The sequence below is a fragment of the Eumetopias jubatus genome, unplaced genomic scaffold (genome assembly GCF_037043125.1).
Source record: "Eumetopias jubatus isolate StellerSeaLion01/CBP00866 unplaced genomic scaffold, mEumJub1_p1.0 scaffold_8, whole genome shotgun sequence".
Lineage (NCBI taxonomy): Eukaryota > Metazoa > Chordata > Mammalia > Carnivora > Otariidae > Eumetopias > Eumetopias jubatus.
In genome coordinates this window covers 94,756,196-94,771,151 of record NW_028274814.1, presented here as the reverse complement: position 1 = coordinate 94,771,151, position 14,956 = coordinate 94,756,196, and the positions used below count along the sequence as shown (strand labels likewise).

The window sequence follows — 14,956 nt, the reverse complement described above, 5'->3', positions numbered from 1 at the left end:
AGGCAAGGGGTTGGGTCTGATATTTATTGAGTGACTTCTGTTTACAAGGTTCCACAATTGGGGATTTCTTTTTTTTTTTATTTTTTATTGTTATGTTAATCACCATACATCATTAGTTTTTGATGTAGTGTTCCATGATTCATTGTTTGTGCATAACACCCAGTGCTCCACGCAGAACGTGCCCTCTTTAATACCCATCACCAGGCTAACCCATCCCCCCAACCCCCTCCCCTCTAGAAACCTCAGTTTGTTTTTCAGAGTCCATCGTCTCTCATGGTTCGTCTCCCCCTCCGACTTACTCCCCTTCATTCTTCCCCTCCTTCTATCTTCTTCTTCTTTTTTTTTCCTTAACATATATTGCATTATTTGTTTCAGAAGTACTGATCTGTGATTCAACAGTCTTGCACAATTCACAGCACTCACCATAGCACATACCCTCCACAATTGGGGGTTTCTGATACATGATTTCACTTTAGGTGCAACCACCCTATTGATTGAGTCTTACCGGCTCCTTTTGTCAAATGGGGAAAACTGAGTTTTGGAGGTTCAGCAAGTGAACACAGTCATTCCATCTGCTAAGTGGCTGAATCAGAATTTGAACCCAAATCTGAAAAGATTTCTTAGTATCTGTCTCTATGTGTTTAAAAAAAGTGAAGATTTCAACAGTTATTAAGATAATTCAGGGCAACCCTTACCTTGTAGCCTACATTTTCCTCTCTTAAATAAATATCTAAGGAAAAGGTTTGGGGGAAGGGCTTGAAGTAGGTCATAGGTGTGGTGGGTAAACAGGTGGACTCAGAGTCAGAAACCTGGGTAGAGAGCCTGCTCTGTCATGTTCTAGTGGTGTGACCTTGGGCCAATTATTTAACCTCCTTGAGCCTCAGTTTCTTTAACTGTAAAGTGTGGAAATGGGTAGAGGGGAATAATCATCGTTTGTATCCAATAGGATGTTTTAAGTATAAAATGGGAGAGCCCACTAAGCAGCTAGCCAAGCACCTGGCCAATAATAATTACTTTATCATTTTAATAATGTAAATATATACAGATCTCCCTCGACTTATGACAGGCTTCCATCCCAATAAACCCATCATCAGCCGAAAATCTCTTAAGCCAAAAAGCATTCAATACATCTAACCTACTGCACATCACAGCTTAGCCTAGCCTGCTTTAAATGTGCTCAGAACACTTACATTAGCCTACGGTTGGGCAGAATCATCTCACACAAGGCCTATTTTGTAAGAAAGTGTTGAATGTCTCATGTAATGTATGAAATACTGTCCTGAAACACAGAATGGTCGTATGGGGACAGAAAGCTCGCAAGTGTATGAGTTGCTGCCCCTCACGACGGCGCAGCCAGCCATCCTGAGACCGCGTCGCACCGCATACCACTTGCCCAGGAAAATACCGAAATTCGAAATTTAAAGTACAGTTCCTACTAAATGCATATTGCTTTCGCACCATTATAAAGTCAAAAGATCATACGTTGAACAATGTCTGCATAAGTGATCCTTAAATTTATTTCAGACAACATTTTCCATTCTACTGGTTTCACTTTCTGACATAACCTTTGAATTTCATTAAGTTTTTAGGGGGAGGAATGCTGTGATTTTTTATTTTTCATTATTTATTTATTTATTCATAATCGATTGCAATTATCTCCAAAATTTGGTCTGTCATTTTCCTAAAGGCATTTCTGGTAGAACTTCAGTGTTTTGCAATGTCCTGAATCATCGGCTGAGTAATGTGAGAATCGAAAGAAATACAGACTGTGTAACTCTTGAACCAAAAGAAATATAGACTGTGTAATTCTTTCTGGCTTTCATAATGAATGGGATAAGTCCATGAACTGTGTGTGTGTGTGTGTGTGTGTGTGTGTGTGTGTGTATAAAAACATATACATCTTGGATTTGATCCTGAGTTATTCCTTCGGTATAAATAGGACACTGAAAGGCACATTAACTTTTCCAGGTCACGAGGGTTTTCATTACAATGCTGGACTATTAATAGTTACCTAGTGGTGGAGAGGAAATGATGTTCCATTCCTTCTCCTCCCCAGAGGGCTTAGCATACCAGAGATCAACAGTGATTTGCAAGTGTCTGGTTCATAGTGTGCTGGTATTGTTTGTAAGGTCAAATTTTGGATGAACCTTTTTCAATGAAAAAAAATCAACAAGGGTGTCTTCACGAACATTCTGTTTCTTAAGGAAAATTATTTTACATGGAATTTACCTAGTGCACCACATAAGAATTCTTAGCACAGAATATCCAGCATGGCCTAAAAATTTATTTCCCTCAAGTTGCTTAAATGTCATAGTGTTTGGTACAAATAAGTAAATACCTCCTTGTGCAAATAATCTTGCCAAAGCTTCTCTGCTGTGGTCTCATATATAATGGTGCCATCTACATAGAAAAGGATAACTGAGTTATTACCTGGAGAACACAAACAACAGAGCCAGCCACAGAGATAATTCAGAAACCTTTATTTTGTTTTGTTATTCCATAAAACAAGATTATCTGCCCAAAGAATCTAGAAAATTACCTGTACTGTTTCCAACTGATTTTGTCTGGACTATTTCTGTGAGATCCACTGAACAGGCCATGTTGGGATGAAGTGGATTTGTTAGAATAATAAGATCTGTCACATGGCTGATATTATCAGGTTTTTACTAGACTATAAGCTGCTTGAGGGCACAGCCTGTATATTTATCTTTGGATCTCTCCTGTGTCTTGAAGGTTGGAGGCATTGTCTAACTAGTTATTGAACTGATTTAAATTCATTTTATTATGAAAATCATTTCTGAGCCTCCCAAGAATCAGACAGTATTTGAAAAATATATTCCTCAATACTCTTTTTTTTTATTACATCTGGTTTAGTTTCCCATTGGGATCTACATATGTATGGAAACATAAGTGTATATTTTGGAAATTATGGATTGTGACAAGGAAAGCAGCATCAAAAATTGGGTGACATTTGGCAAATATGGGTAAAATTACTGCAGACCTGTCTGGCCTAACAGAATTCATATAGATAAAGAGTTTTTGGGAAAAAAATTGTTTTCATGGCTGTTGTACATTATAGTTTGTCTTGCTTTTCTATTTTGCCAGTTTTATTATTAGATAAGCCTGAAAATCAGGTGAGGAGATGCTTGTGTGTTTGTGTGTGTATGGACGTAAACAAGAGATAAATGAAATTTCAGCCCAATAAGATGGGGCTGGCATAGAATGATGATGATAATAGCTATTAATTGAGAGTCCGATATGTATCAGGTCACCTTTATTTATTTTTTTTTAAGATTTTGTTTATTTATTTGAGAGAGACAGAGATAGCGAGAGAGAGCACAAGCAGGGAGGAGAGGGAGAAGCAGGCTCCCCACAGACCAGGGAGCCCGATGCGGGGCTCGATCCCAGAACCCTGGGATCATGGCCTGAGCCGAAGGCAGATGCTTAACCGACTGAGACACCCAGGTGCCCGGTCACCTTTAAATACATAACATATTTAATGCATATAACAACCCTAGGAATTAACTGTTATTTCCATTTTTTAAGGTTAATAAGCTGATGTTCAGAGCTGTTTAATACCTTGCTCAAGCTCATACAGTAAGTGGCAGAGCTGAGATTCAAACCTGAAACTGACTAGGAAATCGGTCTTCTTCCCACGTACTGTGCTTGGCACAGGAGGCACCTACACATGGTGATTCTTAACAGTGTCAAAACATCTTTTTCTTTTGGAACAACCCTTGTCTGTAATTATTACCTGTAGAGTCTTTCTCTGAGCCTTACAGCTAGATTAAGGCTTTGTTGATGTAGAGCAATAAACTAGTCCAATCGCAGCTTTGAGTACTGGCAACATTTCCTGGGAAGTCAGTAACTGGACAAAAGTGAGTCACTTGAATAAAAGAAAAACAGTGAAGTGAGAGGGCGTTTAATGCTTTGTCTCTTTTTAATATAACAAATTAAACAATTTGAATTCTGAGTGGAAAGAAACAAGTGAGATGTTAGTTCACTTTTCAAACCATGTTGAATTAATATCCTAACATTTTTACCTTCAGGTGGTGATGAAGGAGCAGCATCGGAGAGCTGCAGGTGGAAGAGGTTGAGAAAGAGCCTGTGTTTTCTCGGCTGGTAAGGGGGCCAAGGGGGTATTTTGACTGGGGAGGAGAAGGGTAATATTAGAGTAATATTAACCAGTTTGTAGTCAATCTCCCTTCTTATGCACACAGGACAATGATAAAGTTAAAATGTTAAAACTGAAAACCAATTTATCTGACATTTTTATTCGAGTGGTGTGATGCTCAGCTACCAGGAAACCCAGGTCTGCCTAGATGGGCATCTAAACACCTAAATTTCCTTGTTGTGCTATAGGCAAGGTATAGTGGTGAACCAAGGCAGCGTGGTTCCTGCCCTCATGGAGCTTATGGGCTAGACATAAGAAGACACAATAATTTCATATTTTTTAAAGATTTGATTTATTTATTTGAAATAGCACAGAGGGAGAGTAAGAGGGAGAAGCAGACCCCTTGCTGAGCAGAGAGCCCAACGTGGGGCTTGATCCCAGGACCCTGAAATCATGACCTGAGCCGAAGGCAGACGTTTAACCAACTGAGTCACCCAGGTGCCCCATGTGAGGACTTTTAAAGACATCACAGTCAAAGAAAATTCAGCAACTCAAAGGGAGAAAAATTGCCCCCAAAAGGCCCCTGGAACTAGCCCAAGGCTAGGATTGTTCAGGGGGACTGTGGGAAGACAAGTGCAGTTAGTTAAGGGTAAGACATCAGTAGGAGATGGCACTGCTCTCCCTGGGGCTACTCGTGTTGTCAAACAGGAGAGAATGCCTGGGCATTAACACTCTGTAACGGGTACCATCGAGATTTAATGCAAACCACCTTTTGTTCACTGACTTGAGGCAAGGGTCTATGAACTCTAGCAGCCAATCACATTCACTTTCTGTGAAGAGGCTTTTGTAATAATTAGAAAATATGTATTTCATTTATTTATGTTACTGAGGTGAACTTAACACGAAATTAGCCATTTCAAAGTGAACATTTCAGTGGCTGTATTCACCATGTTGTGCAGCCGTCACCTCTATTCAGTTCCATAACATTTTCATCACCCCAAAAGGGAACCCCATACCTATTAAGTAATTTTCTCTCATTCTCCCTCCTCCCTGTCTCTGATAACTACCAATCTTTCCTCGGTCTCTACTGTGGATTTCCCTGTTCTGGTTATTTATTAAAAATGAATCATATAATATATAATCTTTTGTGTCTGGCTTCTTTCACATAGCATAACATTTTCAATGTTGTAGTACATATCAGCACTTCATTTCTTTTTATGGCTGAGTAATATTCTATTATATGCATATACCACATTTTGTTTATCATTTTTCATTAATAGACATTGGGCTATTTCAACATTTTAGCTCTTGTAAATAGGGCTTCTATGAATCTGTGTTGTCATAGTCCATTTGAACTGCTAAACAAAATACAGACTGGGTGGCTTATAAATACAGAAATTTATTGCTTTCGGTTGTGGAGGCTGGAAGTCTGGGATCAGGGTGTCAGCATGGTTGGGTGAAAGCCCTTTTATGGCTCAAAGACTTCTTGTATCCTCACATGGTGTAAGGGGCTAGGGAACTTTGTGGATCTCTTTTATAACACTAATCCCATTCATGAGGGCCCCACCCTGATAACTTAACCACTTTCCAAAGGCCCCACCTTCTAACATCATAACGTTGGGCATTAGGATTCCAACATGTGATTTTGGGGAGACACAGACATTCAGACATTCAGACCACATCATGTGTGTACCTGTGCTTGTTTGAACACCTGTTTTCAATCCTTTTGAGTATACACCTAGGAGTAGAATTACTGGGTCATATGGTAATTCTATGTTTAATTTTTTAAGGAACTACCAAACTATTTTTTACACTGGCTAAACGATTTTACATACCCACCAGCAATGAAAACAGTTTCAATTTCTCCACATCTTTGCCAACATTTGTTATTTTCCTTTTTTTTTGTTTAAATTATAGCCTTCCTAATGGATACAAAGTGGTACCTCATTGTGGTTTGATTTACATTTCCCTAATGATCAGCATCTTTTCATGTGCTTGTAGGCTATCTGCATATTTCCTTTGGAGAAATGAGAAATGTCTATTCAAGTCCTTTGCCCATGTTTTAATTGGGTTGTTTTGTTGTTGTTGTTGTTGAGTTGGCACCCTAATTTTTGAGTCATGTAGTCCAGCTGTGTCACGATGCAAATCTAATCACCACAGCAATCTCAAAGGTGGGGTGTGGGCAGGGGGAAGAGAAAGCAAAGAGCACAAGAGAGGTGGAACTTGGGGTATGGCAGAAAGGGTGTCCCACCCAGCTTTACCTTCCTCCATAACTTAGACATCACAGTTTATCTTTCCTGATAACTCAGAAGAGGAAGTGACAGCTCTAGCATGGCACTTTGATGGGTACCATTTTCTGAATCTGTGACCTCAGCTTCATTCTCACTGCCCCTGTGTAGCCCTGCAATAAAGAGCTACCATTTTTTAGTGCACGTCACGCACATTATCTTGCTTAGCCTTCCCAACCATGCCAGGCCAGAGCTATTATCCTAATTTTACAGATTAGAAGAATTGAATCTTAGGTAGATGGAGTAACTGTTTCAAGATCACAATTAGAAGGCTGGGGCACCAGGGTGGCTCAGTCGGTTAAGCCTCCGACTCTTGGTTGTGGCTCAGGTCATGGTCTCGGGGGTTGTTGTTGGGCTCTGTGCTCAGTGGGGAGCCTGCTTGAGATTCTTTTTCTCCGTCTGCCCCTCCCCTCCATTTGGGCATGCGCTCTCTCTATAATAAATAAATGAATCTTAAAAAAAACAAGAAAAGATCAGGACTAGCAGGAGACTGAATGAGTAGGGACTCAATTCTCGCAGATTCACTCCCTTTTCCTATTACCCCACAAGTGGTCCCTCCCTTGCATGCATTATTGTCATAGTCTCCTTGCCTGTTTCCCTTTTTCAGTATTCGCTTCCTCAATCAGTCCTCCACACTGTGGACTTGGTGGCTTTTCTAAAACATAAGGCTTTTCATGCCACGCATGTCCTTGCTGAAGGTCTTTTAATGGTTTGTCATCCTACAAGATCCTCTGTCTTCCCTTTCAAGTTATTGTCTTTGGCTGTCCTCATTTGCACCCCACCTTATAGTCATGTCAAACTCCTCTTAATTTCTGGATTGGGTCAACCTGTTTCATAACCTTGCGCTCAAAACACAGAGTTCCTGGTGCCTGGAATGCATTAAGGACTCCCCTCCACCACAGGATTACATTATGAACTTTTCCCTATGCCATAAAAATGAACAAAAAGTGGCAAATAGGTAGTCAGGAGAAAGAAAGAGAGGAAGCTGTCATTATTTACATACCTCATTTTGACAGTCTGGAATATCCAAGAGAATCAACTGGAAAACTAGTAAGACCACTTAGTAGTCAGATACAAGATTTAAAAAAAAAAAATCAGTCTATCTCCCAATCACCAACAGTAACCATTTAGAAAATGTAACAGAAAGAAGGCTCTCATTCACAGTAGCATCAAAAACTAAAACACTTTTGGTGGGAATGCAAACTGCTGCAGCTACTCTGGAAAACAGTAGGGTGGTTCTTCAAAAAGTTAAAAACAGAACTATCCTACGACCCAGCAATTGCACTACTAGGTATTTACCCAAAGGATACAAAAATGCTGATTTGAAGGGGCACATGCACCCCAATGTTTATAGCAGCATTATCAACAATAGCCAAATTATGGAACAAGCACGAATGTCTACTGACTGATGAATGGAAAAAGAAGATGTGGTACACACACACACACACACACACACACACACACACAATGCAATATTACTCAGCCATTAAAAAGAAAGAAATCTTGCCATTTGCAACAACGTGGATGGAGCTAGAGTGTATTATGCTAAGGGAAATAAGTCATGATTTCACTCATGTGTGGAATTTAAGAAACAAAACAGATGAACATATGGGAGGAGGAAAAGAGAGAGAGGGAAACAATTCACGAGAGACTCTTAATGATAGAGAGCAAATTGAGAGTTGATGGAGGGACGGGGGGATGGGCTAGATGGGTGATGGGTATTAAGGAGGGCACTTGTGATGAGCACTGGGTATTGTATGTAAATGATGAACCACTGAACTCTACTCTTGAAACCAATATTGAACTGTATGTCAACTAACTAGAATTAAAAACAAACTATAAAACACCTAGAAACAAACAATAAAATATGTTAATTCATACTTTTAAAAAGGACCTTTCTGGACTATTATTGAAAGATAGAAGAATAACACCTGAATCTGCAGCACAGTCCGTGTTTCTGCACAGTGTCATGTGGTGAGGAGCCTGAGGTCTGATCAATTCTTTCCTGGGTCATCTCAGAACAGTTGCTTCACTCCTCTAAGGTGTGGACTTTCTTTCTTCTTTCTTTCTTTCTTTCTTTCTTTCTTTCTTTCTTTCTTTCTTTCTTTCTTTCTTTCTTTCTTTCTTTCTTTCTTTCTCTCTTTCTCTCTTTCTCTCTTTCTCTCTTTCTCTCTTTCTCTCTTTCTCTCTTTCTTTCTTTCTTTTTCTTCTTCTTTCTTTCTTTCTTTTTCTTTCTTTCTTTCTTTCTTTCTTTCTTTTTCTTTCTTTCTTTCTTTCTTTCTTTCTTCTTTCTTTCTTTCTTTCTTTCTTTTTCTTTCTTTCTTTCTTTCTTTCTTTCTTTCTTTCTCTCTCTCTCTCTCTCTCTCTCTCTCTTTCTTTCTTTCTTTCGTCTTTCTTTCTTTCTTCTTTCAAGATTTATTTATTTATTTGAGAGAGAGCGAGAGCATGAGCGGGAGGGGCAGGGGGAGAGAGAATCTCAAGCAGAATCCCAGCTGAGTGCAGAGCCTGAGGTGGGGCTAATCCCGTGACCTGGAGATGATGTGCCGAGGTGAAACCAAGAGTCAGATGCCTCAACCGATCACATCACCCAAGTGCCCCCAACGTGTCGCTTTCTTCTTTGTAAAATGAGAGTAATAATATTAACTCCTGTGTCAAGGATGAGAGTTTAATAAAATGAGCTGATTAAATAAAATGATCTGTTTAGAACACTCAGCCCAGTGCCAGGCACATAGTAAGTACTTAATAAATTACCTATTATCCTAAAGATGCCAATTATCTTTAAGATAATCTATGCATTTAATGCAGTTCCAATTGCGCATTTGTTTTGGTTGTGATTTGTAATTTTACTAAGAGCTTTACAGGGTATTGTTTTTTCACTTTGTGTTTTTGGAGTCATGTGTCTTCTGAGCTGTGGATGTCTCCCAGCAGAAATGTTTTGCTTTTGGTTTTGCCTTTGCTTTTGCTGCATATGACCCCATATATTTGTCTCTCCTCTCTCTCTCTCTTGCCCTCCCTCCCTTTTTTCCTTCCTTCTTTCTTTTGCTCTTTTCTTCCTTCTTTCCTTCCTCAAGTTCACAAAGATACTGTTTTTGTGTTAAATCCTAGAGGTTTTGCTGTTTATCTTTCACACTTAGATCTATAATCCACCTGGAAATAAGGCCAATATTGTACTGTCTTAATGTTAAGTCTTGATACCTGGTAGAGTAAGTCTTCCCATCTTGTTCTTCTTCAAGAGTTGTTTTGGCTATTTCCGGCCTGTTTCTTTTCCATATAAATTTAGAATCAGCTTTTTAATTTCCACTTAAAAAAAAAAGCCACTGGAATTTTGAACTGGAATTGTACAGAGTCTACAGATCATTTTGAGGAAAACTAGTATCTTTTCAATATTGAGTTTTCCCGTTCTTGACCGTGATACACTCCTCTGTTTATTTAGATCTTTTTTAGATTCTTTCAGTAACGTTGTCTAGTTTTCTGTGTGGAGATATTTATACTAATTTCTAACCTTAGGGTTCCTACAAACCTACATGTGGTGCAGGCTCTTGAAGTTTCAGCTTCACAAGGTGGTATTTTTTCTTCCCAGAGTGGTTCTGGGTTACGGCAGGCTTATTCATGACTCCTCTGGGTTGGTAGACAATGTGTTTCTGATCCTTTTTTTGATGGCCATGTGACAATCCCAGTTGCTTGCAGATGCTCAGTTCTTACTCATGCCCCCCTGCATGACTGAGCTCTCATCTCCTACTCCTGCCTGCATGGGAACCACAGGCCTTAGACACCTGGGCCTCTAACCGAGACTGACAGCCCCATTCTGGCTTTGCTTTCCCTCCACGTTTGTGGCACCTGTGGGTTTTCCTCTCTCTATTTTGAGCTGAGCTATGTATTTAAAACATTATTTTGATCATTGTTGGTTGAGAATTTCTATTGTTTAGAGTGGGAGACGGAGGTTTTGGTGCTGGCTTAGAATTCCATATTCCTGGAAGTCTTCTGCAGTACTACTTGGAATCTTGAAAAAAAGGTCCGCTAACAGAAGAATAGTGAAATAAGAGAATGAGGTAGATCTAAATGTAGAAAGTACGGAAAGATGGCTAAGTCATATTACTAAATGAAAAACTGCACAATAATATGCATAGTATAATTTAGTTTATGTAAGCACAATGCAAAGCAACCCTCCCTTTAAAATATTTACAGCAATAGATTTGGAAATCCACACACAAAACTGTTCATAGTGGTTACTCTTAACCACTATGAGTTGGGGCAGAGGGTAGAGAGTAAGAGGAAACTTTCAAGGAGTTTTTCATATCATTTTGTATTATGCGATTTGTTTATTATGTGTTTACAAGCAATACAACTTACGTTACCCATAAAATTTAACGGTCAACCATGTCCCATCTCCCAGCTCAGACCCCAAGCCCTTGACTGCCTTCAGAGCCTTGCTCTCTCCCCACCTGCTTGGCATCTGTGCTCCAACCACCTGACTGTCTCTCGGTCCCTTGAGAATGCCATCCTCCTCTCCACCTGAAGGCCTTTGCATTTCCCCTTCTGTCTATAATGTTCTTGCTCCACCTCTTTGACTAGTTACCTAAAAGTCATCCTTTCGGGGCTCTAAATTTTTACAACATGTCCTGAGCAGCCTTCCCTGAACTTCAGACCAGGTAATGTTCCCTATTATATGCTCTCCTAACATCTGACGCTTCTCTTTGGCAACACTTCCCACAATTTTAATTACATCATTTTGAAAGTACTTGTATACTCCTGGACAACTCCAGGAGAACATGAACTTTGTTTTATCAGGGACTAGGGCTGTCTCATTTTGCTGATTGATTCCCAGAACCTAGCAGAGCAACCTGGACATCATAAACACTCAGTGAAGGAATCAACAAGTAAGTGAATGAGACTTTGTTTGAATCTTGTCTGTAGTTTCTGATTCCCCTAAGTCCCTTAATGGAAACTTAGGGATCTGAGGCTCCCATGTGGGGAAATATTAATTCCTTATCTGTTCCTGCTCAGGCCTGCATGGATTTGTGCAATGCAGGTCATGTGGTTCTGCAGTCTCTCACACTGTACCCAGAGTGCATGTTGAGAATACCATCCATAACATGTCTCCTCAAGCATTCCCACTGCCTGTGAGTCTGCCCGTGAACAAAGGAGGGACCTAATAGGGACTAGGGAAGTCTAGGGACTTCGGTAAGATAGGTAATTACTTCCTGTGCTGAGTGTTGCCTGGGAGACTCTCCCTCTATCCCCAGGAACCATTTCCTTTATGCTTGTTTCCAGGTGCTGGCCATCCAACATCTTCAACTTCAGATGCAAGCTGGTCTTTTGCTGTCTCACTGGAGTTTCGCCATTGGACAATTTCCTGTCCATGGATCCTCAGGAGATCATGCTGAAATTTCATTCCCAGTATCATCAGGAGTGAAGCTAAATAAATTGAACTCTAGAGAATGTGCTTTCATGCATAGGAACACAGCTAAGTAACTGCTCTGTTGAACAAAAGAGGAAATCAGTCACTATAAAACTCATGCTGTAGGATAACTCATTTCCAAGCAAGATCATAATGGGACTCACCTAAACAGAATTAAACTTTTATGAATTTTTTTTTAAAGGACCCATTCAACCACCAGACTAAGAGAAACATTTCATTTCACTTAACTAAAAGGTTAGAACTTTTTGATGTCCCAGTTACATAGGTGGTATGTTATGCCCATGCTCATCAGAACATCATGGATGACTTCAGTTATATAAAAGTTCAGCCACATTGAAACTCCTGCTGAAAGCCCTTTTTGCTACCCACTTTATAATCAGATGTTGCAGCTATCCAACTGATTCTTTTGAATGATTTCTAAAAAGGAGAGGCCCTCGGTTCAGACGTGCCATTTACTGCCAGTCAAAGGGCGATTTGCAAATGCACGTTACCCTCTAGGAAGCAGAGTCCTTCCATTCTTAGAGAAAAGCGATGATAATTGGACTTTATATATGTTTCCCTTTTTGAGATACAGACCACAGAGTTTGTTTATGACTATCTTTAGCACGAACAGGAAACTTGCAATGAAACGCAAACGGAGGGGAATAGAGTTAAAATGTCATCAAACTCATGAGAAATATGTTCCAAAAGATCCAGTGGCTTTAAAAAGCCCATTTTAAAACATAAGAATGATGCAGCGCAGTTGTGTTTTCAGTGGCAGGGAGGGGAATTGCTGTGCCAACCGTATTCTCTGGCCCTGTGACCAGCTGCTCGTTATTTGTCAGAAGAATAGCTGGGTGGGACCACGGCTGCGGGCTCTGGCTGTGGAAGAAGTGTTCTCTGTGAGAAACTTGCAAGTTTGAAAAAGGTCAAACCAGGAATGCTGATCTTTAGCAGCACCCTAACCCTACCCTTAAGCTCAGCACTAACTTTGGTTTTTAAGCAGTATAGTTCATATGAGTAATCCTGAGGAAACCGCATTCAAGGGCATTCACAGCACCCTGAAGAGGGTACCAAACACTCTTCACTACCCTTACTTCCTCCATGTGTCCCAGCTGCACCAGTGGGTATCCCCATCGGTCAGACTAGGCCAGGGTATGTTGTTGTTGCAACAACAACAAAAAAGCCTAAAATCAACCAAAAGCATTGGGTTTAGACATGGCTAGTGGATGGTGAGAAAATGTATTCTCAGGCAGGAAGAATGTTTCTCTTTCCCTTTAAACTGGGGACAGACAATGGTTGAGATGGGGCTGCCCCATTTCACCTGGCTTCTGGAGTGAGATGATGAGAAGAAGAGCCCCAACTGAACGGCAATGCAAATAAACTTTTGGGCTTCTAAACCACTAAGATTTAGCAGCAGAATCTGGCTTATCCTGACTAATACCATATCTATTGCAGTTCTATAGATGAACAGACAACTGTTCATACAGGTTAAACAGATGACTCTAGTCAAGGGCCAGGGAAACCACGCAGGAGCTCCATGAACACGTCAGGCTGATTTTCATTTGTCTCTGGTAGAGCCATGGGAGACATCAATTTTTCCATCACCTACTGAGTCTTCAGTCTGATGAGGTCATTCTGATCCCTTGTGCCCCTGAGAATAAGCTTGGTCTTTTTCAAGGAGAGTAAAATTAACTTTTTTGGGGGGGGGTTTAGGATCACAGGTAGGGTAGCCAACCATCCCACTTTGCCCAGGACACAGGATGGTCAGTGGTAAAACCAGGAAAATCCCACGCCAACTGGGATGAGTTGGTCATCCTAATTACTGAGGTGATTATCTCCCGACAACATTCAAAAATGACGTAGCATAAGCTCCCACTGCACCTAATAAATCTTTTCATCATAATATTTATTACATTATGTTGTAAATGATTCAGACTGTTCAGTGTCTATCTGCCCACAAAAGCCTGAGCCTGAGACCAAGGACTGTTTCTTGTCCATTTTATAGTCTCGATACCATGTATGGTGCTTGCCCCTTCAAAAGAGCACAGTAAATATTTGTTGCATGGATGAATGGATGCTACTTCTCTGTTGTTTTTCATTCCAAAAACTGATGTGGTATGATTGGCTCTTTCTCCTTTGAGGATCAGTTCTGCCTGGAAACTAATTTAACTATAAAGAAAGGTAGGAGTCTTCCTTGACTGCAGCTACAAGCTAGCATAAAGTTTTCAGTGTGACCCACAGTGTAAAATTACATAAACCTAGCACTGAGTTTCGGCATAAACCGATTCCTTATTAGACTGACTGAATAATTGAATCTCCTTGTTTGGCATTTGTTTAAAGACAGAAGGTCATGGGACAAATGGTGGGTATTTGAGGCTGTGGAAACATATGTTATAAATTTGGTTTAGCTGTTTCTGGTAACTGGGATTATTGTGACTGAAGACCCAGGCCTCCCAAGTCTGCCCTCCACCCTTGGGAATGCACAACAACATGCCCTCCAAAACCAGAGGCAGGAAGAAAATGTCCATGGGCACGTCTCATGGATGGACTGCACTCATGCCCAGTTAAGGACAGCAAACAGTGGACTGAGAAACTTGCTCTGGAGAATTAGATCCAGGCCCCAGCCAGCTGGATGTTTTCATAATAGGCCTGTGAGGTGTGCTGAGAAAGCATTTGGTAGTTCTTGAGTCCACTTACAAACTTAATCCTCAGATATCTTTGTTTTCATTAATCACCCATAGTGAGTCTCTCCTAAGTGACTAAGCTTTTCTGAGAAGTGATTTAAATTCTATAAAGAGGCCCTGTGGAGTGGTGGGAGGATCACTGAACCTGTGTTAAAAAACTTAAAAAAAATTCCATTCTCAGTTTCCTCATCTGTAAAATGGGTTTAATGATATCTACATATCTTACTTCATAAGATAGCTCATGAGGTCAAAGGAGATTGAGTCAGTGAAAATAGTTTGACTAAAATGCAGATTGAATATAAGATAATGTATATTTCCTACCTCTATTCATTTACCTGATTCTTCTCATCCTATGGCAAAACTTACCTAAGCTTGCCTTCTGCTTTAGGACTTCCTTTCATTTATCCTAATATTTTCCTCATCGCAGGAAGGGAATAAGCATTTGCTGTGTGTTCTGTATGTGCATTCT

The 14,956-nt window shown here is 40.3% G+C and overlaps 1 long non-coding RNA gene across 6 annotated transcripts in view; it reads left to right on the top strand.

Annotated features, from left to right (window-relative positions):
- Positions 1–14,956, top strand: part of LOC148163786 (uncharacterized) — a 161,840-nt gene that overhangs the window by 25,773 nt on the left and 121,111 nt on the right. For 5 of the 6 annotated variants that reach the window (XR_015768719.1, XR_015768720.1, XR_015768721.1 and 2 more), the window contains exon 2: positions 4,050–4,122. This is a non-coding gene — a long non-coding RNA (uncharacterized LOC148163786). Of the gene's footprint in view, positions 1–4,049; positions 4,123–11,673; positions 13,875–14,956 lie in introns of those variants that run through there. The other variant, XR_015768715.1, reaches the window with a different exon arrangement.